This window comes from Ptychodera flava, chromosome 22, assembly GCF_041260155.1.
Source record: "Ptychodera flava strain L36383 chromosome 22, AS_Pfla_20210202, whole genome shotgun sequence".
Taxonomy (NCBI): Eukaryota; Metazoa; Hemichordata; class Enteropneusta; family Ptychoderidae; genus Ptychodera; species Ptychodera flava.
Window position 1 is genome coordinate 2351991 of NC_091949.1, and position 27632 is coordinate 2379622.

At 36.6% G+C, this 27632-nt stretch overlaps 1 protein-coding gene across 1 annotated transcript in view; it reads right to left on the reverse strand.

The window, feature by feature from the left end:
• The window catches only part of LOC139123392 (RYamide receptor-like), a 180702-nt gene extending 153360 nt beyond the window's left edge, over positions 1-27342 (reverse strand). The window contains exon 1 of the mRNA XM_070689540.1: positions 27022-27342. The gene's annotated coding sequence lies outside the window, so the exon portion shown is untranslated. The remainder of the gene's footprint in view (positions 1-27021) is intronic.
• Between the last annotated feature and the right edge of the window lie 290 nt (positions 27343-27632).

Sequence of the window (27632 nt, forward strand, 5' to 3'; positions counted from 1 at the left end):
CTAAAAATAAAAATCCTGTTTGGTGTCTCAACACTAGTTTCTTAAGTAATGAAGACTACTGTAATTTGATCAAGACTTTTTGGCAGAAATGGCGCAATGAAAAACAGAGATTCACTTCACTTCAATCTTGGTGGGACATTGGCAAACAAAAAATTAAAGAAATTAGCAAACAATACAGCTATCAATACATCTACCGTTATAAGCATATGAAAAAAGAATTAAACGATCACGTCCAAAATCTGCAATGCCTGCTTGCTGAACGCCCTTCACTTCATAAAACATATCAGCAACAGAAAGATATCTTGGATAACTTAAATAAGATTGAAACTCAAGGCGCAGCTGTTCGAGCACGTTATCAACAATTTAATGATTCCGATGCCAGTACAAACTTTTTCTATTCCCTTGAGAAACATAAAGGTCAGCACAAATCTCTTAATCAGCTGCGTCGTCACGATCAGACCATCACTGAAAATCAACATGAAATCCGTTCACTTACTCGTACCTTTTATCAAAATTTGTTACAACCCGGAACCCATTTCAACTGCAGCCCAAGATTCTCTTCTCGATAATTTACAAAAATTAAACCCGGATAAAGCTGAACAGTGCGACGAACCGATCACTTTTGAAGAAATGTCCTCAGCCTTAAAGCAGGTTACCACTGGTAAAACACCTGGAATTGACGGTATACCAGTGGAATTTTTTAAAACGTTTTGGTCCACTATTGGTCATGATTTGCATGATGTTTTCCAAGCCTCTCTCACAGATGGTATTTTACCCACTTCTTGTCGTCGTGCTGTTCTGACTTTACTTCCCAAGTCAGGTGACAATACTTTGCTACGTAACTGGAGGCCGTTAGTTTGCTTTGTGCAGACTATAAAATCTTTGCTAAAGCTTTATCTATTCGTTTGAAAGGCGTGTTACCTGACATCATACACATCGATCAAAGTTATACAGTTCCGGGTCGTCAAATTTTCGATAATATCAACTTAATCAGAGACTGCATAAGTTACCATAACGAATTCACTCTTCCACTAGGTATTGTGTCACTGGATCAAGAAAAAGCCTTTGATCGGGTCCATCATGATTTCCTCTTCAGAACTTTGCATTCATTTGGCTTTGGTGATAATTTCATAAAACACATTAAATTGCTTTACACTCAAACGGAAAGTCTTGTTCGAATCAACAGCTCTCTTACTGCTCCAATCCACTTTGAACGTGGAATTAGACAAGGGTGTTCTCTATCTGGTCAACTTTACGCCATTGTTATTGAGCATTGCTTCACAAAATTCGTGAAGATCGAAATATTCAAGGAATCATGATTCCAAAATCTAATGGGCGAAAATGTAAGCTTTCTGCCTATGCTGACGATGTCAGTCTTTTTATCACACATAATTCAGAATTCAGTATTCTCGAAAAAGGTTGCGTACTTATGAAGATGCTAGTAATGCTCGGGTTAATTATAGAAAATCCAAAGGGCTGTGGGTGGGTGCTTGGCGTAACAGAAGAGACACCCCCTTACAAATTCAATGGAATAGTGACGGTTTAAAGATCCTTGGTACTTTCATAGGCAATAATGCTGACTATTTCATTCAGAATTGGGATGACTGCATATCAAAAGTCAACAACAAACTTAGTTGGTGGTCAAGATTTGCCCCTGCAATGTCGTACCGTGGTCGAGTAATTGTTATTAACCAGCTCGTGGCCAGCAAAATCTTACATCGCATTTTTTCTCTATTTCCGCCACCTGATGTACTCAATGAAATTCAACGTGCGCTTCTTGATTTCTTCTGGCAAGGTCGTCACTGGGTGCCTGCTACTGTGTTATACACTCCTCTCGAAAAGGGAGCCATGGTCTTATTAATCTCCCTGCACGTGCAAAGGCATTCCGCTTACAATATATACAAAGATATTTGTATTCAGGTTTAGATCACCCTTCATTCTCATTCACTGATTATTACTTTAGGCGTGTCCACAAACTTGATTATAGTAGACAACTTCTTGCTATTAAAATTCCAGTATTCCTGTTACCATGCCTCCATTTTATCTTGACCTGTTACAAACTTGGCAGTCTTCCAAGGCTGTTCGTAGGGTGATCCCACCTCAACGGATAATATTCTCCAAGAACCTCTCTTTTTTATGATCAAATCAAGCATTCAGTATTTGATGATCACCAACCCTTTCGAATCATCTCATTGATGCTGGGATAACAAAAATAAGTGACCTTGTCGATCCTTTTTCGAGAAACTGGTTATCTCATGATAATATAGCAAACATAATGCCCATTTACTCGCGTAGGATTTTGAGCAATGTCGTGACGTCATTACGTAATTCCATTCCTGAACAATGGAGAGATAAATTACAACATTCGTTCTCCGAAGATGTCAATCTTAACGTTCCAACCTCCCCCATCAATACCCGTTTTCACTTTGACATCATTCATACCGATGAAACAAATAACATTGTCCTTAACTGCCCCCTCTATAAAATTGAAAAGGGCGCAATTTATAAATTCCTCATCATGTCTGACTTCCACAAGAAGCATAGTGATCGTCCTGACACTATTTGGAGGGAATTACTTAGTCTGTCAAAAGACACGAAGGTAAATTTTAGTTTCTGTTATACTAGTCCTATACCTAAAACTGAAGGTGATCTTCAATGGCGCATTTTGCACGGGCCTATGCAACTGGTAACTACCTGTTTCAATGTAATTTCAGTCAGACCCCAAATTGTGTTTTCTGTGGTAACAGAGATGACCTTGTTCATATTTTTCTGGAATGTCATCGACTAACCTCTTTGTTCAAATTACTGCGTAAATTATCTCGTCAACTACTTGGACCCAACTGTAGGATTTTGTACTGGTGGTTTGTAATGGGCCCACCTTTTATTAAAACTATTATGGATAAAAGTATCCATGCCCTTTTAAACTATATTTTCAACACTGCAAAACTTGTTATTCACATGACTCGTCGTAAAGCCATCACTGAAAATGATCCGCACCTGTCTGGTGACCTTATTACCGCCTTTAAATCTCGTCTACGTTCGCGTATACTAAATGAATACGCTTACCATGGTTTCTCCCGCGAGAACACGAATTTTGATAGATTTTGGTGTGTGAACAATGTTTTAGCTTCTGTTAGTGAAGAAAACTGAAAATTGCTGATATTCTCTCGTGAGGTAAGCTTGTTAGGTCTGTGTATTAACACACTGCATACACTCTACAGCATTAGGCTACACTTCTGATAACTGAGGCTCGAGTAGCTTCGAGTCTATGCCCTGGGCACCGTACTCCTCACGGGAATCATTTTCATGGTTCGGACAGTTGTCGGAGGGACATACACTTTGCTTCGTTTCAGGCTAACCACTGTGCTTGTGTTAGCGTTATTGCTGCCTATTATCTTGACGTCCAGCTGTCAACATTGGTCCGACCAATCTTACGTGATGCTACTTTTTAACACCTGTCACCTGATGTGATCTATATAGTGGTTTTCACCTTAGGCTGGATGCACGTACGCTTTGGTAGTCATCTCATCGCCTGATGTCAATTTTATACTACCAGTTATCTAGTGATGTCATCGACGTTTTGGTCACCACGTCAAGACCCAATGGAGTATCAACCTCAGTGCTTCTGTGTGTTTTTCTGTGAACGCTGCTTGTGTTTCTCAGTTTGAACCTTTTTTGATTTCTTTTGATTTTATTGATTGCACCAGATTGACGTGTACAGCTGAGTGCAATTTTGTATTTTTGTACACGACTTTTATTATTGGAATAAAAGTTCCATTGAAAAAACTAAAAACTACTACTACTACTACTACTACTACTACTACTACTACTACTACTACTACTACTACTACTACTACTACTACTACTACTACTACTACTACTACTACTACTACTACTACTTCACTACTGCTACTACAACCAATAATTTATTTCACCTATAAAAAAGTGTGATCACCATTTAAACAAATATATGTATTTTGATTGTATACAATCGTTGTTTACGAAACAGGGTGAAAAGCTAGAAAATAGTCCAAGACGGACTTATCTAGCCTAACCAATCATACTTGTTTAATGGCATAGAAGAATTTGACAGCTGAAGTTAACAATAGACAAGCACACCTAATGCAGTGCAGTGTGAAGTGAAATATTCAAATATTTGCATTACAAAAACAATTCTCAAGCAAACAATTCTCAAGATGTCAAACGTACTGTTGTTTTCAAATTATATGTTAATTGCAATGGCGTATCCTTAATAAAAGATAAAACAAAACAAAACAAAACAAAACTGTGATGTAAATAACTACTGAGCCATTTAAAAGGCAGGCCCCTGATTTCATAATGTTCCATGATGAATGTATCATGATGACAGTGTCAGACGCCTTTGAAAAATCAATGAGCAAGCCAAGTATTGAGTTTCCCTGGTCCAATGCATCCTGTGAAGACTGGACTAAACGTACAATAGAAAGTTTACAGCTATGTTTATCTGTAAATCCATACTGGTGTTCGTAAAAATATGGGGTTTTTCAAGAAAACGCGATAAAAACTATTGATGTTTTTTTCAAAACCTTTACTGATGACAGGGAGAACTGAAATTGTTCTGTAATTACCCAATTCTTTGAAGCACTACATTTTTATAAATCATTTTTATAAATAGGCATTACTCTCGCAATTATAGGTTGTCTGGAAACTGACTGGTCGAAAAAGACAGAGTAATTAAATGTGCGAGTGGGACTGAAATTTCAGCCTTGCCCTCATGCATTTAAATTGTAGAAATGTTCTCCCATTCTGCAGTTTTACGTACGTCAAATATGTGAGATAACACTTTCAACATCACTTGGTGTAACAGGACATACAAAACAAGAATTTGGTACTCTGCCACCTAGAAAATGTTAAAAAGAATCAGTAACTGCTACTGGAATTTCGTTTGCCAAATGTTGACCATCTTGAACGAAGAAATCGTTAAAATCTTTAAGTATGTCGTGAAGCTGTGTGTGGATAACATCTCGGCCAATTATGTCGGTTTTTCACTTGATCTGGGACAGTTAGTTCTTTGTGCTTACATCTGCCAGTAAAACTGTTGATAACATCCCAAGTCCTGGTAGCTCCATTGAAATTGAATTGAAACAGTCTGAACAGATAGGGGAGCCGTCATTTTTTGCGGCCTGGGAGGGTCGGAGGAATTTGAGGGGGTCACTCAAAAAATTGAAAACTTCAAGGGGTTGCTCAAAATGTGGAGAGCAAGAAGGGGGTTACTCTATTTTGTGTGCGAAATAAATTGAAGCACGTCTCAGATTGCACCATTTCATACATCAAATTCTCAACATTTTCGAAGCGAGAGGGGCGACACCCCCTCTCATGCTCGCCCCCTTTTGGGGTGTTCTCACAGTTTTACTAGTAAAAGACAAATTGAAAATACATCTCGAATTGCACCAGACTGCACCATGGCCCATATCAACTCCTCAAATTTTTCACAGGATCTAGGACAAAACTGAACTGTTATGAATTCATCCTATATTATCACAGACACATTATTTAAATTTACTTCAGTGCAATAATCATTTTGACATTTAACCATACCATATTCAAGCTTTCATTAAAAGCTGGCAGCTGGAGAAATGACAAAAGAAAGTCACAAATTTTCCATTCCTGCATATTCTTTGGTCTTCAATTTCTGGCAAACTGAGAACTGTTTTTAACAAAATGTATTATCATATTTTGGTTGTTGAATATTGTGACTCAAACACTGATCATGCAAAAATGTAATGAAAATATCATTTTTCAATGTCATTTTCAAACAGTTCTACTGAGTGCAAAATAAATTGAAACACCTCTCAGGTTGCACCATTATACACATCAATTTATCTTTTTTTATATAAGAGGGGGACCCCTTCTCGTGCTTTCCGCCCTTTGGGTATTCTAAGAGTTTTACTTTGTAAAAAAACAAGGTAAAAACACCTCTAGGATTGCACCAGACTCCACCATTGCACACATCAATTTCTCAAAATTTTCCATGCAAGATAGGGGACAGCCCCCTCTGACACTTCCTCCTCCACCACTCGCGCGTTCTCCCCTGTACTTTTAAATTCTGCACAATCAGATATCCTAGTGAAAACCCTGTCATGATACTCATCCAAATTAAACAATATACTACATTGTGGGATACTGGTTATAGTGTGAGCTTGTATATCTGTACTTTGTTGTGACTTTGAATTTCATTTTGATGGTTTCACCATTTTCAACCGTCATGAGATAACCAATGATAATCTATCAAGGTACATCAGGATTGAACGGTCTTTTTGCTGTATTTTGTACAGTTTACAAATAAATGTATTGGTATTTTCTATGTTGGGGGTCACTCTAAATGTCTGACTTACAAAGGGGGGGTTACTCAAAATTCATCATGGTTGACAGGGGAAGTTACTCGAAATTTCGGAGTTTCCGATTAAATTCCTCCGACCCCCCGGGCCGTAAATTATGACGGCTCCCTAGTTAGCGCTTGGCTGAACAGCGATGTCGCCAGCGACACCTGTTGACATGTCAGCTTTAACGCGTTAACAGACAAATTGGCCGACTCTCTCCGCCCAGCTCTGTGAGACGAGAAGGCGAAATCGGAAGAGTTTTGAAGGAAAGGAGAGGTTTGTATTTAAAAAGATCGTAATAGACGAGCAGCAGGGTGCGTAGCGGTTTACTGACTAAGTACACATGCGTAGGTTCTGTACTTATTCCAGAAAAGAAATAGTTCCCACCCCTGTTCCATGATGATGGACGCCGTCATGGTATTTCGAGTTCTCGCAGAGGCATAAGCGAGAAAATGCGTACTTTAGTTTAAGTTTGTTACCTCGCCTTTAATAAAATGTATCCCAACAAAATTTAATATACATATTCCTTTTACCTCGTCATTGATAAAAGATAATTCCTTGCCAATACCGAGAAACGTCAGAAAAAATATACATGAACGAGTGCACACGCGCTGAAAACACTAACATTGAACTTGCAGACGACAGATTCCGAATTAGAAAAAAAATCATATCGATACTGGCAATCAAAATAAAGCACTTCAAGAGTAAGCAAAGGTTCCAGTATCATATCCCAACCGTTTAGTTTGAAATTATGTATTGTATCGAAGCTGGGCTACAAACAGATTTGTTATTTCATGATCGATATATACGTTCGTGTTTGCACGCGTAGGGATTTTCTTGCGTGTGATGCTATGTGTTTTCCCTGATGCCTTCCGATAGGAAAACCTGGTGACTTAGCCTGAAGTGAATACAAGATTAAGCGGATGCAAATTAATGTTGAGAAAGTGCATCTAGGGCCAGTGGATGTACTGAAGTAGTGCAGCTATCGGTCAAAGTTGGCCAAAACTAAATAAAAAATCATAGCATGATTCAATAGACTATGACATTTTGTTAGTATTATTTAGTTCCCTTTAATACGTGGCATTTTGATTACAGCACAAAAATCATGTTCACTTTGGACATACTAAAGTTCAAAGCACATGAATGACAAAGTAATCGGTGTGTGTATATTTTATTAAAAATTACTTTACATTAGCTCATAGTCCTGGCCCCTCCTACACAGTCACTACTCACTAACTGACACATGCATCACACGTATGCAATGCCTGTATTCCGTGTCTGTGTTACAGTGATCCCGGGGCAGAGCAGCTAAGGTTAAAAATAGAATTCCGAATCTTAACCTGCTGCGCGACGCCAAGGGCTGAGCTGATTTTTTCCTATCATTTGCAAATTCTGGGCATGGGTGTATATCAAATTGGTTATTTATAAACAGTCTCCCGTATTCTGAACGAGCGTGACGTTATCAGAGACGAGGGTTGCCCCAACATAGCGGCAGTATCCCTATGATCCGGTGGGAGATGAGGGATACGGTTATGTTCGGCGAATACGTCGCGAGTTATCGAAGAGTCATCTGGTTCGGAATACTGGGAGACTGAATATTTACCGCATAGATCCACTTATTTTCAGTCTTAATAATAAAACACGTGTCAGTAGACCTTTATCATAATTGTGTAAGTCGTGGCAGATAAATTCTTCGGTTCAAGCTTATTTGTGACACGTACATCAGTCAGAGTGCTCGAGTGGTATTGAAAATCTGTTTTTCAGTTGACTTTAATGATGGGAATACCTGATGACATTGACCTATGAATTGTTTGTTCTTGATGATTACATCATGAACAATGAGCAAGAACTCAGTCTAAGCTGTGTGACATTTCCTTCGATGATTACTTATCAGTTTCTGTCATTATCAATTGAATGCGTCGATGTTTCTTATGGATGTAATAATTCACTCGCAACGTAAATGTTTTGGTCAGAGTGCGATAACTTATCTTACAGAAGATCAATACACTGCTCTATTTGTCAGTAACGTCTGGACAATAATTTACAGCTCTATAGTCCTTAACGTTTCACATGCAATCAAGCACAATTGAACTTCCCGTACTAGGCTTAGTTCATCTAACTAACAAAATGAAGAGAAAGGTTTTCGAACTTTCTCCAAAATAAGGTGAATCTAATAACATTGAAATAATGTACGCTTGAGTGCCAAGAACCATAATCGTCGACGATGAACTGAAATATGTATTTTTTCTTGAAAATGTTATTATTATAGTCGCCATCATAATGTTTATAGTCTTACCTTGTTGAATATCAAGTGGTAATGTGAACACGTCGTAAAATTACATGGCCAAATTTCGAAATACGTTTGGTTCATTTTCATCCAGCATTTGGTCTATATAGCTTTTTTTAAAACATGTTACAGTTTGTTTACGCATGTCAACACAACCAGTAATTTACACTTAGACGAATCGATTTTTTGTCACAGAATGATGAGAAAAGGAGATAATTACTAACAAATCCAGAGACATGTGATATCTTTCAATTAAGTAAAGTGACGTACATTTGGCGATACTTACTTAATATTTATGGGTCAGTATACATGAGTGCTAATAACATTTAATTACGACACTATAAGACATCTGCGAAGCTTTGTAAGTGGTTTGCACATTTTCATCTACAAGTTAACAAATTAAGATTAATTAATTTCCTCTTATCAATTTTGAACTATGACATTGATTAGCAGTTGAACATTGTGAGGACCATGGCTCCTACAAACAGCGGTTTGAAACCAACACTTGGGCGATCTTTAATTCTGTCTTATATAGTTGTTGTGTTATAAAGAAATGAAATGACTTAGTCGAGTGACTCCAAAGTGTATTTTCAGCGGTTTAAAAGATTAGCAATGTTTACTCAATGATAAAACCACAGCCAGACACGTTAGCTCATTGGCAGATTGTGATATCTCATCAAATTTATCTTGCTATCATATGTCACTTATAGACGTAACGTACTGAACTAATAGTAAGCGCAATTTAAACTGCCGTATTCTTTGTTTGCTAGAACTGTATTCAGTCCACAACTGTGTAAGATTAGAATTCATTCCATGTAGATTTTATAGTTTTCATTAAGTTGGTTATGGGTTAAACCTCACAGAAGATTACCGCGTACTGCAACAATGCAAATGATAGGAGGAATGCGTCATGAAATGGTGAGATTGCCCCCAACCAAACGGGAACTTCGTTAATGATCCGTATTCAACAAATGTCGTCACATGTTGGTTGCTGTGCTTATACTTGCTTTTCTGTCATTCCTTGTGAATGCGAAAGCTGCTTTCGCTTTCTCGTCATGTTAAAATGAACGCGATAATTGGAACATTAGTGACTATAGAAATACTAGTGAAGTTCAAAATGTAACAAATGTGCATCGAAACATATCATGACCAATAATGGTCAAAATTAATTTGTCTTTTACATTTCATCAATACAATAAAAAGTAAAATCATACTCATAATATATATATATATATATATATATATATATATATATATATATATATATATATATATATATATATATATTTACACAAAATATTTACTTACCAATTTGTTCATAAAGCTGGTTATGATATTCAGTTCGACACAGTTGGTTCACTTTATCACCAGGCGATTTAAATGATGATATATATACCGGTATTGGCACTGTACATGAACTGTATTGCCAATTCTGTAGCTTTGAGTGCGCGGTTGTCTCAGAGCAAAGCCGGTAAGTACATTTTAACAGACTTGAATGTCGACGAAATGCGACGCGACGGCTGTGTAAAGGCTAAGCCTTGTTTTTTACGATTATCTATCAGTTGAGGTAACCATTACGTCATAGCTCCCTTAACACTGGAGAAAATCATTATCTTCCACGAAGTCAAAATAAATTGTACACTTTCAAATGTTTGAGCAACTCTTTCAAAAACCTCAACCGTTACTCGACAGAGTATCTTTTCTCATAAAGATATATAATGATAGCTTTTGCATTAGATTATTTTCTTACTTAGGTACTTTTAGATATCATTCCCTTGTATTTTACAACGTTCAGTAAAGGAAAATACGAGTGACATAATGACTGTGTCCCCACGAGTCGAGGACGAATGGTGACACGGTCATTACGTCACGAGCATTTTCCGAGCTGGACGAAGAAAAATATTAGGGAATAATATACTTATCACATGCAAAAGCCAAGAATTCGTTATTTTTTTGCAAAGTGCAAAAGGTTTTCCATAACGATTCCGCGTTTAAACTTTTGAACAACTTTAGCAATAATATCAATGCGCCATGGGCAAGTGTCAATCATTTCTAGTCGTCCATCGCGTGAGTAAGGAACACAGCGTTCACGTTCGAGTAAGGAGCAAATGTCAGATGACCTCTCTGTCTACACATACCTTCCGTAAAGTTATACAATATTTCAAACGTAGCATTGGGCTAGAAATTTACCTCAGGCAGAGTTACATTATTTTTTGAGAATAAAATCGACTGGCCCTGGTTACAATATTTACAGAAGTTCAACCCACGGTAACGCGACCAGCTTCGTGTTTGTTGTTTTCCTCAAATTATTTACGTAATTCCTTAGGAATATACAGGCGGTATTATTGTCGTAGTCTATGAAAATATCGATTTCATTAATTTTGGACGCTTGGATACCGCATTTGACCCTGACCCCTTGTGTTGTACACTGTGCGTCGAAGGTTTAGACGGTGACGGGGTTTGCACGAATGCGAACCCCCATATTGGCTACAAAACTAAAACAAAAGGACTCAAAATTTGCCAAGTTGATGTATTTTGTCAGTGTCTAATAATCCTGACATTTTTTAACGATATTTTCACGTCAGTCACATTTCGATCGCAGGAGAAATACCGGCTACCATGTTGACAAGCACACGAAGATCGACGCAAAAAGGTCCGACACACCAAAATCGATGACATAGACGCGGGTTGTCATGACGTAGAACGACCCTAGTATAAATACTGTATTTTTCGTTAAGAGACGACAAACTTGGCTTGTGGATGTAATGATAGATTTCAATGCATACAATGGCCCGGTTTATTGTTCTACTTTGTACGCGTCTCTCTCTCATCATTTCAACAACCTATCTTACAAAACTCGACATATGCACTCTGGTGTCACTTCAGTCATTTTCCCGTCATTTGGGCCTTTGGTTCCATCTTGCAATGACCCCCACTCCTCAGGCATTGTTCTCTGTCCATCACTTTAGGCCTCGCGAGATGAATCCACGCAGTCAGTTTAGTGACCTTTTCTAAACCACCAACAGCCCTATGGTCAGGTGCTTAACTGACGGGACCCCCTCTCATTTTTTAGTGACAGTTCATGCATTAGTTTATTTTGAGAGGTACCTTAGGTTTTATTTGCATATAAATGCTATTATGTATTCTCTATTTCTTATTTCGGAATAAACTTTGAAACAACCTAGGTTTATCACAATGCAGTTGTTGCGTGTTTACAAAACACTGTAAGTATTCCGCCCCCGCAATATATGACAAATCAATTTACTTCCCATGATACAGTTTGAATCCCGATATTGTATTAGCTTCCGAAGTTACAGTTGACACCTTAGATGCAAAATCAAGTCTGAGATAAAATATTGAAAACAAACCTACTACCTAACATCTAACTCTTATAATTGACCGTTCGGAGTAACATCGAAAATATTATAATGATACTATTATTACGCATGTGCGATGACTAGCCGTGCCGCATTTACAGTTTTAAGATAGGAAACTCTCGATTGCAGATGACGTTTTGTATGTTGTAGTTGACAGTTTATTATAGCTGATGTATACAAATGACGTGACGTATATGACAGTATACAGTTCACGATACTATTTGCCTGAAGGCAAATTAGGGTGTGTGTGTCGTGAATCCGAAAGCTTAGATATAACGTTTTCCTCGTTTATGGATATCGAACTAAAACAGAGTAACGATTCCGCTGTGAAAAGTCCTTGGTTTAAGGGGCTATCTATTATCTCTTCGATGTCATCAATATGTCTCCTAAGAATAAGGAGGGCGACAAAATCCCTGATTACTATTCGTGAAGCAACTCTAGGCTTAGAACTAGAAGTACACAAAAAGGACTAATGTAAATATAGTACTTGCACGAGTTCTATCATAATATGTTCTGTGGACAAGGAGAATACAAGTCGTATCCTAGGTGTCAAACAATTTGTGTTCATATACCCACGAATACTTTGGTATGATGTGTGTCTGATTCGATTTAACAGGGTTATGGCTGTTGAGTTGTCTACCTGAAATATATTGTCTTCTCCATGGAATGTTCCAGTTCCTTTAAATAAATATGTTATTTTATTCTATTGAAAATTAGTCATTAGTTAACATGGGAAGAGGAACATCATAAAATTGTAAACAAAATTATGAATACATTTTGCACCATAACAATTAAAGAACTATTCAACGACCAAAACGTCATCAGGCGTTGGTCTATGGGTCTCCAGAGGAGATTTAGAGGGAGATATAACAAAACAGAAAGCAGACTCCCGCACAATCTAGATACTGAAGTAAAAATGGAAGCTATCTGACTAGAGCGCGGATAAAATGAACTTTTCTAAGTTCTATTACGATAAGGATCATGGGAACATGAGGCAGGTGTGAACTAGTCCTCTTCAATAAACAATTTCAATTAAAAATTATATTATTTTGTACCGGAATGCAAAAAAAACCACAAAAAACGAAAACAACAACAACACCACAGTGAAAATTCTTGAAATGTGTCATTGGGTGCTGTCTACATTTAATAACAAAGTCAAACCTTTACGATCGGGGCACCGAGGGGCAAGTCTTCGGATGTTAAGATTATGCCACACTGATTGGAGATTATATGTTTTAGGTTCATTAAACATATCACACGTAATAAGCCCAACGTCAATGATCATCCTGAAGAGGTTCTACAACAAGGATATCTCAAGTTTGAAATCCCAACAGACGAACAATGGGACGAGAAGTATCCCAGTGGATTGCATACGAACACCTATATAATCGTACATATACAATTTTTAGTTGAGGGCGAGTATTCAATCTGCAATTAAGGGGCAAAAGTGAGAGTACATACCACAATTAGTAGTGTTCATACTTGATTTTCGGGAGAGTTTAAGCAAAATAAACAAGAAGACATAAAACAACTTAGTTTTTATCCTGGATTACACAAGGCTATTATTCCTTATTAAAAGACAGCAAAATTGTAAAATCAAATTAATTTGCATACAGCAGCACTAGTGCGAGCAAATGAAAGAAACAAATTTAATTACCTAGTGTCGAATTTCATCAACATATCGCTCGGCCGCCATGGCCATAGACCTTAATCACATCGGCAATATTGGTCATTGAGTGTTGAGATATGAAACCTAACGAAATCCAGTCTCTGAAATGAAGACACAGTTTTTTTTCGCCTGAAAGTTTAATATTTAAAGTTTATCTCAGCTGGTTCTTCTCAGAAGTTGTCCCAATAAGTTGTCTATGCTTCCTGTCATCACTGCAACAGCCAAGGATAAGCTAATTTTTGGTGTCGATGAAATTACACTGCATTTAATCTCATTCCCTAAATTCCCTTGCATCTATCAGGCGTTTATCAATCTGAAATGATGATTTCCCCAGCTACTCTACAAATTTACGCAAAACGTTTTGTTACAGCTTTTACAGGGCAAGCTGAATGCTGTGCATATCACCATGCTTTGGTAGTAGAAGAAGAAAGCATGGTTGCCATTAAAAACAAAAATAATTAAAAAAAATCATTAAAAGTTAGCGTTACTCAGTAACGCTAACTTTTAATGATTCTTTTTCATTATTTAGTGCTAGTGGCTAGCTCTTTAAGCTGTGTCATTACATAAAGACGTTCATCTGCCATAAGGAAGTCATAACTGCAGCATCGAACAAAACAATTTCACATTGTTGCCAGGATATGTCTGCATGTACGTTAATTTGAATGTGATCTAATATTCATCCATGATCTAAGCGTGAATGAAGCCACGCTTAAGACAATTAACAGAATTTGTTGTCATAGTTGTTTGAGTGATAACATGGTTAAATCATCTGTCAAAAACCATTGATGGATGCGACAGTTGAAACTGCGAAATTAGTTTTTTTACGAAATTAGTTGCGTTTTCGTAATCCCAAAGAGTACGTTACAAATTTTATTATAGTCAAATATTAAAAATCTTTTTATAAAAAGTTTTTATTTATGGAAAACTCTCTGCTGATAAGTATTTCCTAGGATATGACAAACTTACTTGCGATCAAAGTAGCACGTCTTAATTGAAGAAGGCATCAGCTATAACGAGGAAAAACACAAACTATGAGCAGTGAAATACAAATATTTAAAGTGAATGATAAAGGAATAGCTTTATTTGTGTCGATGGTATTTATGAGGTAGGTACTTGCGTGCAGGATCCAATAAATCTTAATGTACGTGTCTCTGAAATTATGATACTATGAACATTACCGACGAATCTTAAAATGAAAAAAAGCTCACACACGTACTCATGGATGTAAAAAGTAACACGTTTTAGTAATTCTCTACTAAACACGTTTGAACACTAGTTTAAGGAGTATAAATCGTATAATAAGGGAAATAGAAGTCTAAAAACTTGCATCATTTCTAAACTTGCATCGTTTATAAACGGAAAAAAGTTGAAATCTACCGTCAAATTAGATACCTGAGATTTATATGTGATTAATTGAGATTACAGTACGAAGTATTTTAATGACAAGATACCTGAACGAGCAAAATATCAGTCAATGTCAAGTCTCAATGGAATTGCATTGTGATGGATTAAAAAAAGAGAGTAAAGTCCTATCGCAACGCAATCGACAGTGTTTACCGCTGGAGTCAAAGTATTCTTAGAAAACTAAGCCTGTTTCTGCTGCATACAGATTAGTTTAAAGTGTACGGAATGGTTTTGCTGAAAATCGTTTCGTAATATTCATATGAGCTGTTACAATATTGGTTCATCAGGGAGAGATTTGTACTACAGGAATCGGATGGCTAAATGTTAGTCTTTCCAACAATGATGTATTCTTTCAATCGAGGACCGAGTGAAAATCCATTTTTGTGGCACGTTTTCTTTTGAACTTCTGACAAATAGAATATTCCTCATAGAGAGTAAAAGCACGTGCCGATTGAAGAAACTAGTGGACTTTTACACAGCAGCTGTGGGGATCCCAATTATTGATGGCGCTACGCTCTGCAGGAGGGTCCCATTTCAAAAACTGTTAATAAGGTTTTAAAATAGAATATAGTCACCATACAGCGCAAGGCATGACAGGATCGGTACGATGGCTTAAGCCATAGTGTCGGTGTCACTCAACGAATATTTGAAATTGACTTATTCTTGATGACGATAAGTCGAGCAAAGACAACATCACTGAATTTATATGCGTCAAATATGACGTCGGTTGGGTAAACTTTGGTATGAATGACTATTTAATAATGTAAACAGAACATTCTACAAATCATAATGATATTTCGTGTAGAATTAGGGAGGTGACATCGTCATCATCGCCATTTCCTCACCAAACGCGGAATTGGTTATCGTGATATAAAATCCAGTGTTTATTCATTATTCATCATGATGACGATCTTTCAAAAGTACTTATTGGCCAACTATTAAACATCATTGGTATGAATTCGATTGCAGTGTAATTATAGAAATCAAGAACTTCCTTTAAATTATATTACCTGAGGTTTCATCAATAATTAAACATTCTTGTTTCCGATAGTCATATATGGGACGCTGGTGAACTTGTGTTAGACTTCATCGATTAAAATACAATGTAGAATCAAATTTCGGAATACAGTTACATTCAGTATAATATATGTGCAAATGATAATTACTATTTTTACCAACGTATTAAGTTATGACCTGAGGAAAAACCGCTTCGCTTGAATACGCTAGAGCGTCATAGAATAACGATAATGAAAATTTAAAATAATTAAAATTTAAGAAAAGATACTTCGCAGAACCAATAAAATAAATCATATCTGGATTTTGTGTGTCTCGTCTGTTAAGATGTTTTTGTTATTGTGACACATCAAAGGAATTCTTTGACTCATACGGTAATTTGCTGAAGAGAATCTACCCTGTAAACTTGAAATCATTTGGCTACCACTGTATCATTACAGTGTTTGTCTAAGAGTAATCTGGCTACCACTGTATCATTACAGTGTTTGTCTGAAAGTCATTTGGCTACCACTGTATCATTACAGTGTTTGTCTGAAAGTCTCTGAGAAACGTTGCCAACTGAAAAATATCATATTTTGAATAAACGCTCCACATTCTCATTGAAATGTATTTAGTACAAATCTCAGTCTGGATTTCTATACGTCGATGGTAGAAGTAATGGTCAGAGTGTAAAAGAGCGTCGTTGGTTTGTGTCTGACAATTGTTGAAAAGGAATTGAATATTTATGTGATGAAAGGCAGTGTTTGACGATGTAGTGATGGATGTTGTTGAGCGATCTGATCCGCAATTCTTCTGACATCATATCGGTATTCTTTGAGTTGTGATCATCGGAGTATCTTACGTGGCTGCATTGAAAATCTACATCGTGTCCGATACAAGTGTCGGTTTCACCTATTCCAAACCGCTGAATCGTAGTTTAAGGAATACGGTGAGCTATGGACTAAGTCATATGTAAATGAACCCGAGTGTTGAATTCTCCGGATCACTTGTTTTCGTGTCTAGTTTTTGATTCTCTCTTTCCTGTAGCTGTCAAAGACTTTGATGTCACCATGTCAACAGGTGAATTCTACATCGACAGAGCTAGTGATGTTTGAATTATGTTTGTTTTTTGTAGAATTGTGAAATTTCATTCTCGAGTTGCAAGTTATTGGCCGAAGCATTATTACTATTTTTCAAAACACCGATAGTTCTTGCTGTACGGAAAATTGTAAATATTGGTTGGCTTTATAGACCAGTTGGGCTGGCAGAAATTTGTCGTTTTATTAACAAGACATTTTCTTTTGTCATTTTCCTCATTTCCTCAAATATAGCTTTGAGAATATAAATAAATAAATTTTTCATTACTCAATTCCGTGTTTATTTTACAACTTGCCTGCAAAATTTAATTGACTTCTCAAATTCAATATGGGTGTAAACTTGATATTAACATGGAATAATGTGAAATTATCGCCTGTTTCGACAGAGAACTAACCGTTTAAATAAATGCAACCATAGATAATAGGAAAATGTTGACAAAGGACTTGTGCATAATTTCTGAGTTCAAAGTAGGCAGTCGCAATTCAACTAGCTATGGACAATAAATCCAGTACTGCTTCAACAACTGTGCATGAATTTAAATCAAACTTTTTACTGGGCAATCTCAAGAAAGGAAATAGAATAGTTTAAACTTATGTGTTGCCCTCAATTTCGGGCTTCCAAATAATGAAAATGAAAGAGTCATGACGCAAAAAGTCGATATTGTAATTGTACGAAGTATGCAAAACTGGGTATTAGGCAATGTCGGCCCGGGGGTTGACTATCAGAAAATTTGCATTGATAGCTGATGGTCATGCTGTGTATTTCCTCTGAAACGAAGTTTCGGCATAATATACAATCGGCCTCATACCTTCGTAACTGTCTTTTTCCAATGGACAGGACGTTATCAGGCCGTTGTTTGCATGTGTGTTTTTTGCAGAATTTAATTTTGAGTACATTAGGTTAAGATGGATGATACTATGGAAGCGAATTATTTGTTGGAAAAAAACTAGTTTGTTTTAAATCTCAAAGGTCGAATATTTCCTTGGAGAAAGCCTTTAATTTAATACTTTCAAATGTAATTTACTTTTATCGATTTCGATTTCATTCAGTCAGCATTTAACCATAAGGCACCCTAGGGAGCACATAATGACAGTCACGTCATAGGGTAAACAAACATTGCTAAGTAAACTGCCACGTACACGAAATCCTGTGAATACTCACAAGTTTTAGCATTTAGTTTAACCAGTCCAGTATCCAATGGTAGGCGTAGAGGACGATTCTACATAATGGAAGGTTGAATATAGTATAATTAAGGGTAATAATGTCTTTAAGTACATCCCACACTAATGTGTATATTAGAATGTCTCCAAGGACCGATTAGTTATCGCGAACTTATCTGTGCTTACGATTTTCTTAACCCTGATAACTTACATGTCGCTGACTGTAGGCACACATATATCACAACAGCAGCGGCTATCGAACTCCAGTAGTTGCCCGCCTACAAAACTTGCAAATTGACAAAGATAGGATTATTCTACAATTTTACATTGAAGCTGGTAAAAACCGTTAACTTGCTAGCAATGTGATGTCTTTCTGCAACATGACACAATTAAAGCGTAAAGTTTATATTTATTATTTATTGTTTCTCTAACCTCTGCTGCACTTTGGCGCATATTGTTATATTTGCATTTCTGGAAATGATTGACGTTTCAGCTTGCGCGACTTATGAGGAGGTGAAAGTTAATGTAATTAAAATATTTTTAACTGGTCAGCTATTACATCGGCAAAGAAATACCGTTGTTCTTGCTCGATTTTGGCATTTTTAGGATCTCAGTACTTCGTATCATTGATGCATTTATATACAGCTCTTTCTCGAAACAAAAAATCACATACAAAGGATCGTGAGTGCGAATGATATCCCATTCTACGCATTTTACCAACAGGGGTCCTTAGCTGATCTTTTACACACCATTAGAGGTTGTGACATTTCAAACAAGATGGATACCACCTGGATCCCCTTAATCATGTCTTGTACATAACAGTCACAGCAGGCACGACTTTTTCAATCTTTTTGTCACGTGTTCTGAGTCAGACTCTGAACAAGATCTTTTAACTTCTCAAGTAGCACGCAGCAAATAAAAATCTGGGAAAAGAAGTTGTGAAAAACAAGATCGTATGGCCTGCCGTCAAGGTTTTGAAAATAATTTTACATCGTTTGTAGGGCAGTTTACTTGTTCTTAATTAGTATAAAGGAAATTTAAAGTATTCTTTGATATTGATTTCAAGTGTAGAACACATCTAAAGGTCCAGGATTCTGATAAGGTAAGTATAATATATTTTTATTAATCTTGGGAAATGCTTACTTTCAATAAACAATAACAATAAACAAAAGTTATCAAACACCAAGAATGAGAATCCAATGAGGGAATGGATATAATATTATTTAATGTTATTGAATTAAGTTCTAAAGAAAGAGTGTTGACACATATATCTGTGAAGAGTCGGTAGATTTGACTAGATAATAGCTTCTCTCATGAAATTTAGGATCAAAAATAAAACACAGGACAAAGTATATGTCACAATACTTGAAAAAAGATCTCAAATTTGATTGATTTGCTCGAGTTCAACGTCAGGGTAGAGATCTATGTTTGAAACGTTTGTAATATGAAACTGTGATGCTATTTCTCAATTACTGTGGAATTTACTTTGTTCTGTTTTGTTTTTGTTGTTAGTTTTTTTGGGGGGCGCGTTATTTCCTTAGATATAGCAAATAAATCATCTTTCGTCATTCGACAGTATTAGGGTTAGGGTTAGTATTATCCAAAGTTCAAAATTATTCACTGATAGTCTTCCTTTCTCCCTTGAAGAAAAGAGGAACATCTACCCCCTGCTTCTACAAATACTAATTGCACTGAGTTTAATCATTCTATCGGCATAACTGGCCAATTTTTATGTTACCGTGAGACAATTGCCAGGAATTGACGTTGTTCTTATCCCTCTAAAATTATAATACTGATTGGAAATCTGTAGTAGTTATCGTTGGAAATGCGTTATGTAAATGCATGTAGTGAAAACACGTTTATTTCAATGACGATATCCAATTCAAACCCAGGATCAACAGTGCAACGTGTACTAGTGTTGATTCGTTCTTAGTATTTTCCCTTCAAAAATTATTATTTACTTAATTATGAATGTCAACCTAGCAGAAACTTACACGCTATTAGCTTCCAGTTGATGACTCTATGTGGTTTTCGCAAAGCTATGGAAATATTCACATCACATGTGCATAACTTGCACGCGGGAAATAAGCAGTGATAAATTAACAACTAGATTAATGAAATGTTTATTTTCAAAACATCACTATAGAATGACAAATTTCAAAGAATTCATTTATACGAACGTTTTGTCAATGAAAGAGTTCATTAGATAAAACTGGAATACGCTGATCAGAGAAGCCACTATACTCACGTATAAATTTAAACGTGTATATTCATTTGCATTTTCTCGGATGTTTAATCTTAAAGAAAAATTGTGGAAACCTGTCGGCTGACCCTTCAAATACCTTTAGCGAATAGATAGTGTTTACAGTTCTGTTATATCAAGCAGGTTCATTTTCAGGTCATGCAATGAATGGTATTGTCTTTTAAATTTGAATTCCAGACAATGGCATGTTGAGTTGTTATGACAACCGCTAGATCCCAAAATCTTAGACAGAAGTAATCATATAATTTTATTCTCTGAGCATGTGCAATGAATATTAATAGTCGCGCCAGCGGCTTACTGACTACGCATGCGCATATTTATAATATAGGCCTACACTGCGACTAACCGGAAGTGTACGCTACTTTCATAGGCTCCGCCATGTTTTTTTGAGTACTCGTAAACATGGAGGTAGTTACTACCTCCATGTCGTAAATAAACAAATATGAAACGTGCAATTTATTATTTTATAACATGCCATTTATAAAAATATCTTTTATTAGCCAGTTAGCTCATCGACAGAAAAGATTAAAGTGCAACTAAGGATGTCGCTAGGTATGCTTAGAATATTTTTGAAAGATAGTGGTACCACGTAGGTACAAGTGAAACCGCTGTGGAAACATCGCCCAGTAAACTTGTCACAATGGATTGTTGCGGTGCAAAATATCAAAACACATTAAAAACTATATAACAATACAACATGAGCATGTGGTGTGTTATAAAACACCTATAGCCTGGTCTTTATTCGGGCTATAGCGCCCGTCTATTACCCCGAGGGGCCATGTGTTACCAGAAACACATCGCTATTCCCTGAGGCCGTATGACCAGGTAATGGGTATTTACTATGGGAGCAAAGCTTTTCGACAAAATGTCACACGACCAGCTACTACCTGTACTTCATTAATTATGCACGTACCTAATTCTGGGCTTAATAATAGAGCTAGAGGTCTGATTTTTGGCATATAGGCATAACTATGGGATGAATTTTTTGGACCCGATATCATATTACATCGATGACCTTTGACCTCAAATATACATATCTGTCCATAACTTAGTAACCACAAGGGCTACACCCTTCATATTTCGTATGAAGGGACACCTTATGGCGCCACATCCTGTACCTCATTAATTATGCACATATCTAATTATCGGCAAGCCAATAGAGCTAGAGGTCTGATTTTTGGTATATAGGGATAACTATACGAGGAACTTTTATGGACAAAATGTCATGTGACAAGGATAACCTTTGACCTCGATTTCACAAATATACCCATACGTCTTAAGATATGTGCATATCTATTTCTCTTATTGCTCCTATGCACTGAGATGTCTCGAAACCCGGTCATTGCTGCTTTTCAGCTATATTTGTACTCATTTACTGTACGACGAAACTCCATAGGTTACAGACGCAGGTGTATAATAATTAGCTTTAGGTTTGGTGACAGAATGAAGAGCCTTTGACAAGTGACTTAGTTCCAAAAACTATTTATTCCACATTTTAAGAATTAAAGAGTACAAAGCTTGGAGAAACGTGTAAATTGGCACTGGTTATGCAATACAAGCCGTATAGCTTCAAAGGCTGATTATTTTTCCGATATGTCGCAGCATAGCTGTTTACATGATTCGGCAATCGCAAGATGATGCCCCATTATGGAGTTTTGGGATTGATAAAGTTCCACATGGGAGTTTTTGAGTTCTGCTTTTGGACACGTATCCATGGAGAGCTTTCCTTTGGGGATTTATTGACCTCATATCTGGATCAATAATTTCATATCGGGGTTATGCAATACAACCAGCGTAGTGTGACAACTCTGAGTATGTAACTATGACTCACTTGTAGTTTTTGTTGCAAACTTCAGATATGCAATGAAAATCTGTTATGTTTGTTATAAGATCGTTCAAAATTACCTAACACGATTGAACTAATTTGGGATAATGGATCTTCATATTTTTCAAATTTCTCAAAAATGTTATGTGTTCTATAGTTGAATGTTTCAATATTACAAATGACTTATAAAAACAAGTGTGTTAAAGAAAAGCATATGACCTTACATTTGCAGATTTTAAAGACATTAATTCACCATCCAATTATCCCAAATTTATTCCAATCCTGTTACCTCTTTCTAATCACCTTGCCATTAAGGCAACGAAATGTATGAAGAAAACTGAGATAACTTTGATCTCAAAATTTTAATGATGGCTATACAGCTTATTTGTTCACATGACATACATGTTTACTCTAATTGAAATAGCTATTTTGTCCGACGGATTATCTTTCTGTGAGACATTTTCTCAGGTGTCCAATATTCCTCTTATTTGTGAACTATATTTCAGTTCCCCTTAACAATTTTGATAGATATATGTCCACGATCATAAATTTTGTTTGTAGTGTCCCTGAAATTAAAGTAATGTAAATAAGTCCACGGTAGGTTAACACCTTAACGTTAAAATTAATTACAAATTAACTGATTCTTAGCACTATTTATTCTCTGCGTTCGTCTTAATTAGAAGTAGCTTCAGTATTCCTGAAACCTTTACCCGTTCACTGCAGTTTATTTCATTGGTACATAGATCTCGGGGTCACCATACACACATAACACTTCATGTATAAGTCCTCGATTTAAGATAGCGCTTTGACCTGAGGCTTCGCCTCCGACATCGACCTAAATATAGGCGACCACTGCTGGGCTGATTCAATGCTGTTGTCAGCGATAAATAACAGCTTTTCAGACTTATGAACTGCGCACAGATAAAGTACTGTTATTTGCCCAGAAGCCAAGTATTGTTTTTGAACACATAAACACTTCAAATATAAGACATCTCTCAACTGTACCGAAACAGAATGGCAGCATGCCATCTCATACCAAGGAATGAAATGTGTACAAGTTTTATGTTAAATAAACAACATGGAGGGAGCGGCAAAGTGTAGGCTTTTGGAGAATTTTTTTACTGCAATTATGTGGTTAATTATGCCACAGGTTGACCTTTAAAATTTCAGCATATATTTTTGGCAACATTCTCGAATTATGAGAGAAAATACTATTTGTTTCTGCCCTGGATGACTAAGTTATTTCTATAGGTCACTTTTTCACATCTGAATATTTTCAAGGCTTAAGTTGGATTGGCCGTCATGTTGTCGATCAATCAAGTCATTCGCCAGATGTTTATCACATTATTGAAGGCAGATTAAGAGCATGGACATTTTTCATCAGCGGATGTCATGTTTACAGTGTAGACTGCACTGTGATAAACCTATTCTCTGAGAGGCATATTCCTTTCCCACTTGATTCATTCTATTACAACGGAATCACGTGATGTGCGCAAAAGAATGTTAAATATGTAAGCTAGAAGTGTAGGATAGTTTCAGCCAATGACAACAAATGCAATACATGCCTACAAATATTCTGCGTTGTCTAATTGACTTTTGTTGTCGTTTTAGGTACCGTCTATATCAGTTTTACAAGTTTTAGAGAAGGAAGGCTATGGTGATTTCAGATAATATGCGCTAAGAGTTAAAATTGAAGTTATTCCACACTTATATCTCTGAATCATTCTCGACTTGAGTTTAATATCTCGCTGACTCGACAATCTCTGAAAAGAAGAGATCGTTACTTCCAAGTTTACGATGTCTAGAAGAAGTAATTGATTACCATCGCGGTTAATAAAGAGACTATAAACTGGTGCAAATTCTTGATTACTTCTTTCTTGAAAATGCCCGGATGGACTGCCTTTTCGTATTATGAAGTGGTGTGTGCACTATTCTGAAATTGCATTACTGTTGTAATTGTACATTTTCAGTACAGGAAACTATAGGCATTGAATTTGAATTGCTACTTAAAGTTTATTGGTCGAATTAACACCAAAAGTCAGAACTGACCTGATGACGTATTAAGTAAACAAAAATTGAGTAAACAATTGCATATCTACGCAAGTTTACGTTGCATTGATGCTATGTACACATTGAAATACGACATGATCATCATCATCATCATCATCATCATCATCATCAACAACAAGAACAACAACAACAACAACAACAACAACAATAATAATAATAATAATAATAATAATAATAATAATATAGAGTGATTAAATAAGAATTGTTTGAAAATGCAATAGGAAGAATAATAGGTTTGTTCGCAAAGAAGTTTTACTTGACTTGTATTCTTCGTCAAGAATAATTTTTATGACCAATGACCAATGAGTGCGTTTATATCACCGTTTTGTAATCGACGAGAATATTTCGTTTGCCCAAACATACGTACAATCGGTGTCTAAAAGCTTTAAAATTGCAATTTTTATTTTAGCAAGTTTTCAGCAAAATAATGCCTAGGTTTGTTTTCTATCCATCTGTATACTTGCATTAAAATTTGATAAACATTGAGTCAATCAACTTCAGCCACTAGTGAAAGAATACCATGTTGGCCTACCGTTTTGTTATCGTTCTGTACCACCTGTCGTGAACTTCATCAGCTCGAGACATACAACAAGGCTGTCTAGGGGAGATTTCATATATATGACGACGCAGCTTGCAAAAACCGTGGATATATCATCAGTACCTTATTAAATCAATTACGGCTTGAGTCTGAAAACATATCCAGTTTATCTAGAAAATGTTTACGTCACATTGCAAAAGTTGACAGCACGTCGCTACATTAACTGTGCATTTGGATAAGTATACACGAGATAATTACATGTTATACGTATTTGGTCCAAAATGAAACTTCAACTAGTCGTGTCGTTGTACAAGTATATAGATCTAATGAATATACAGTATGCTATTCTTTAAGCGAAAGTCATTAGCAAATGTTCTCAGTCACAACGGAACCGGAGCCGAGAAGCATAGCAGTCGAGCGGGGCAGCCGACACACACAAAAATGTCATACGAATATTTTTACGAGAATGATGTATCATGTGCACGGTATGCGCGCGCATACCAGTAGTCAGCAGAACTACACCAAGCCGACCGGCCATGCATGATCTGCGAGGAAATATGATTGGTGAACGCCAAAGATTTGGCGGAAAAAAATGCACTTTCCTAATGCATTTTGCAAAATAGTTGTTTATTCCCATGTGTTTTCCTTTGTTCAGAAACGGAAATAATTGTGATGTAATGACCGTGTCACTATTCGTCTTCGAGTCGTGGTGACACGATCATTAACTCACTCGTATTTTCCTTCGCTGAACGAAGAAAACTATCAGGGAATAATATACTTATCACATGCACAACCCAATATTTAGTTGTCAATCATTTCTAGTCGTCGGTCGAGAAACACGGCGCTCACGTTCATGTACGGTGCAAATAATAGACGACGTGTCTTTCATGAATTAATAGACAATTTTTAAAGATGGAATAGCCATAGGATTTACCTCAGACATGCAGTTACGATATTTTTCGAGAACAAAAATAAATCGACATTCTCAACGGCGCGAACACTGTAACGTCGCTCTCAGCCGGCCTCGCTCGGCTTGTACGGCTATGGAACTCACGGTAATGCGACCAGCATATTGCATATATTTACACGGAACTTAAGCTCTCAGAAATAGGCGAAACACATATTAATCTGTTAAAGTGTGTTCAATAAACCCTTCTATTTTCAAGTTCCTCATTTTTTTAATTGCCGTCATCAGGGACATTGTATTAACTCACATTAATTGTCATGTGACCTTCTGCTTCGTCATATCCGAATTAATACTGATAAAATTCTTGTCAACAGGCACCCATGACTCTTACTGAATTGACATCCGTATTCACTCACTCATTCATTAATTTCATGCTCCTAAAATAGACAACTCAGAGATAAATTTATGCATTATTGCATGATTACCTCTAAACATGTTCTACTACTACTACTACTACTACTACTACTACTACTACTACTACTACTACTACTACTAAGATTACTAAGACTACTAAGACTACCAGGGTCGATGTAGCTGTCCTGATCACAACAGAAGGATAATTACGACAGTACTTACATATGATATTCATTTTTCAAGGTTTTCTAAGCCCTGCAAAATCATTATAGATTATGATTGTATTTTTCTGATGATGTGTTTCCATGGCAACTGTTTGGCGAATTGTAAGGCAACTTTAGGTAACAACATTCAAGTAAACGTGATTTTACAAAAACTACAGCACTGGAGCTTAATGAGGCAGGGGATTAAAATAATTGCATCTGTAGCAAGTTTGTTTGAAAGAGCTGTCCGAAAGATTTGCAAGCCAAAGGAAACGTTCAGAAGGAATGGAGTAATTGGGTCAAATGAGAAACAAACAAAGACATTCTGTAACTGTAAACTGTAAAGCTAGCCTCAGGACTATACTGATCATTAAGCTAGCGACATATCGTACAGACAATATCATGGGTAATGGGCACAAATTATATAGGCAAGGGATACTGTCGAGTTACTCACAAGAAGGATATAGCAGTCATTTCCAATCACCCGGCGTCGCTTCGTCTTGAACGGTAGTATATAGACTGTTGCAATGAGAGTAGATAGTAGAATTAGAATGCACTGTTTTCTCTCAAACGACTGACTGTAGACTTACAACAGAAAACAGCTCCCCTGGCTGGCGAGTTGTAGCTGTAATTGTAGCCGGAACCCGAGAAGTTTAAGGTCGCAAATGATAATCTCCGGTGAGTGTCACACTAGAATCCTCACACTAATACAGCGGTAGCGACAGTAAATAACAAGGAATAGTTATTGTAGCAGCGTGGTCAAGACAATGTTATGCATGCTTTTTGATGTAAACAAGCTCACAACTTGATCGCTGTCGATGATGTCATATCCGGGACCTTTACGATGATTGGTGAACAAGGCGGTCACAAACAGCAGATGTCACTCTCGTTGTATGATGACGATTTTAATGCACATATCAGAAATACAGGACGCAATGTACTCTTCAAAGTAAAATGTTTCTCTTAAAATCTTATATATCCTCTCGACAGTCCTTTACACTCATGCAGAAATTGTTTCGTTTCAAAAATCGAGGCTAACAATGGGTACATTTTACTTGACACGTT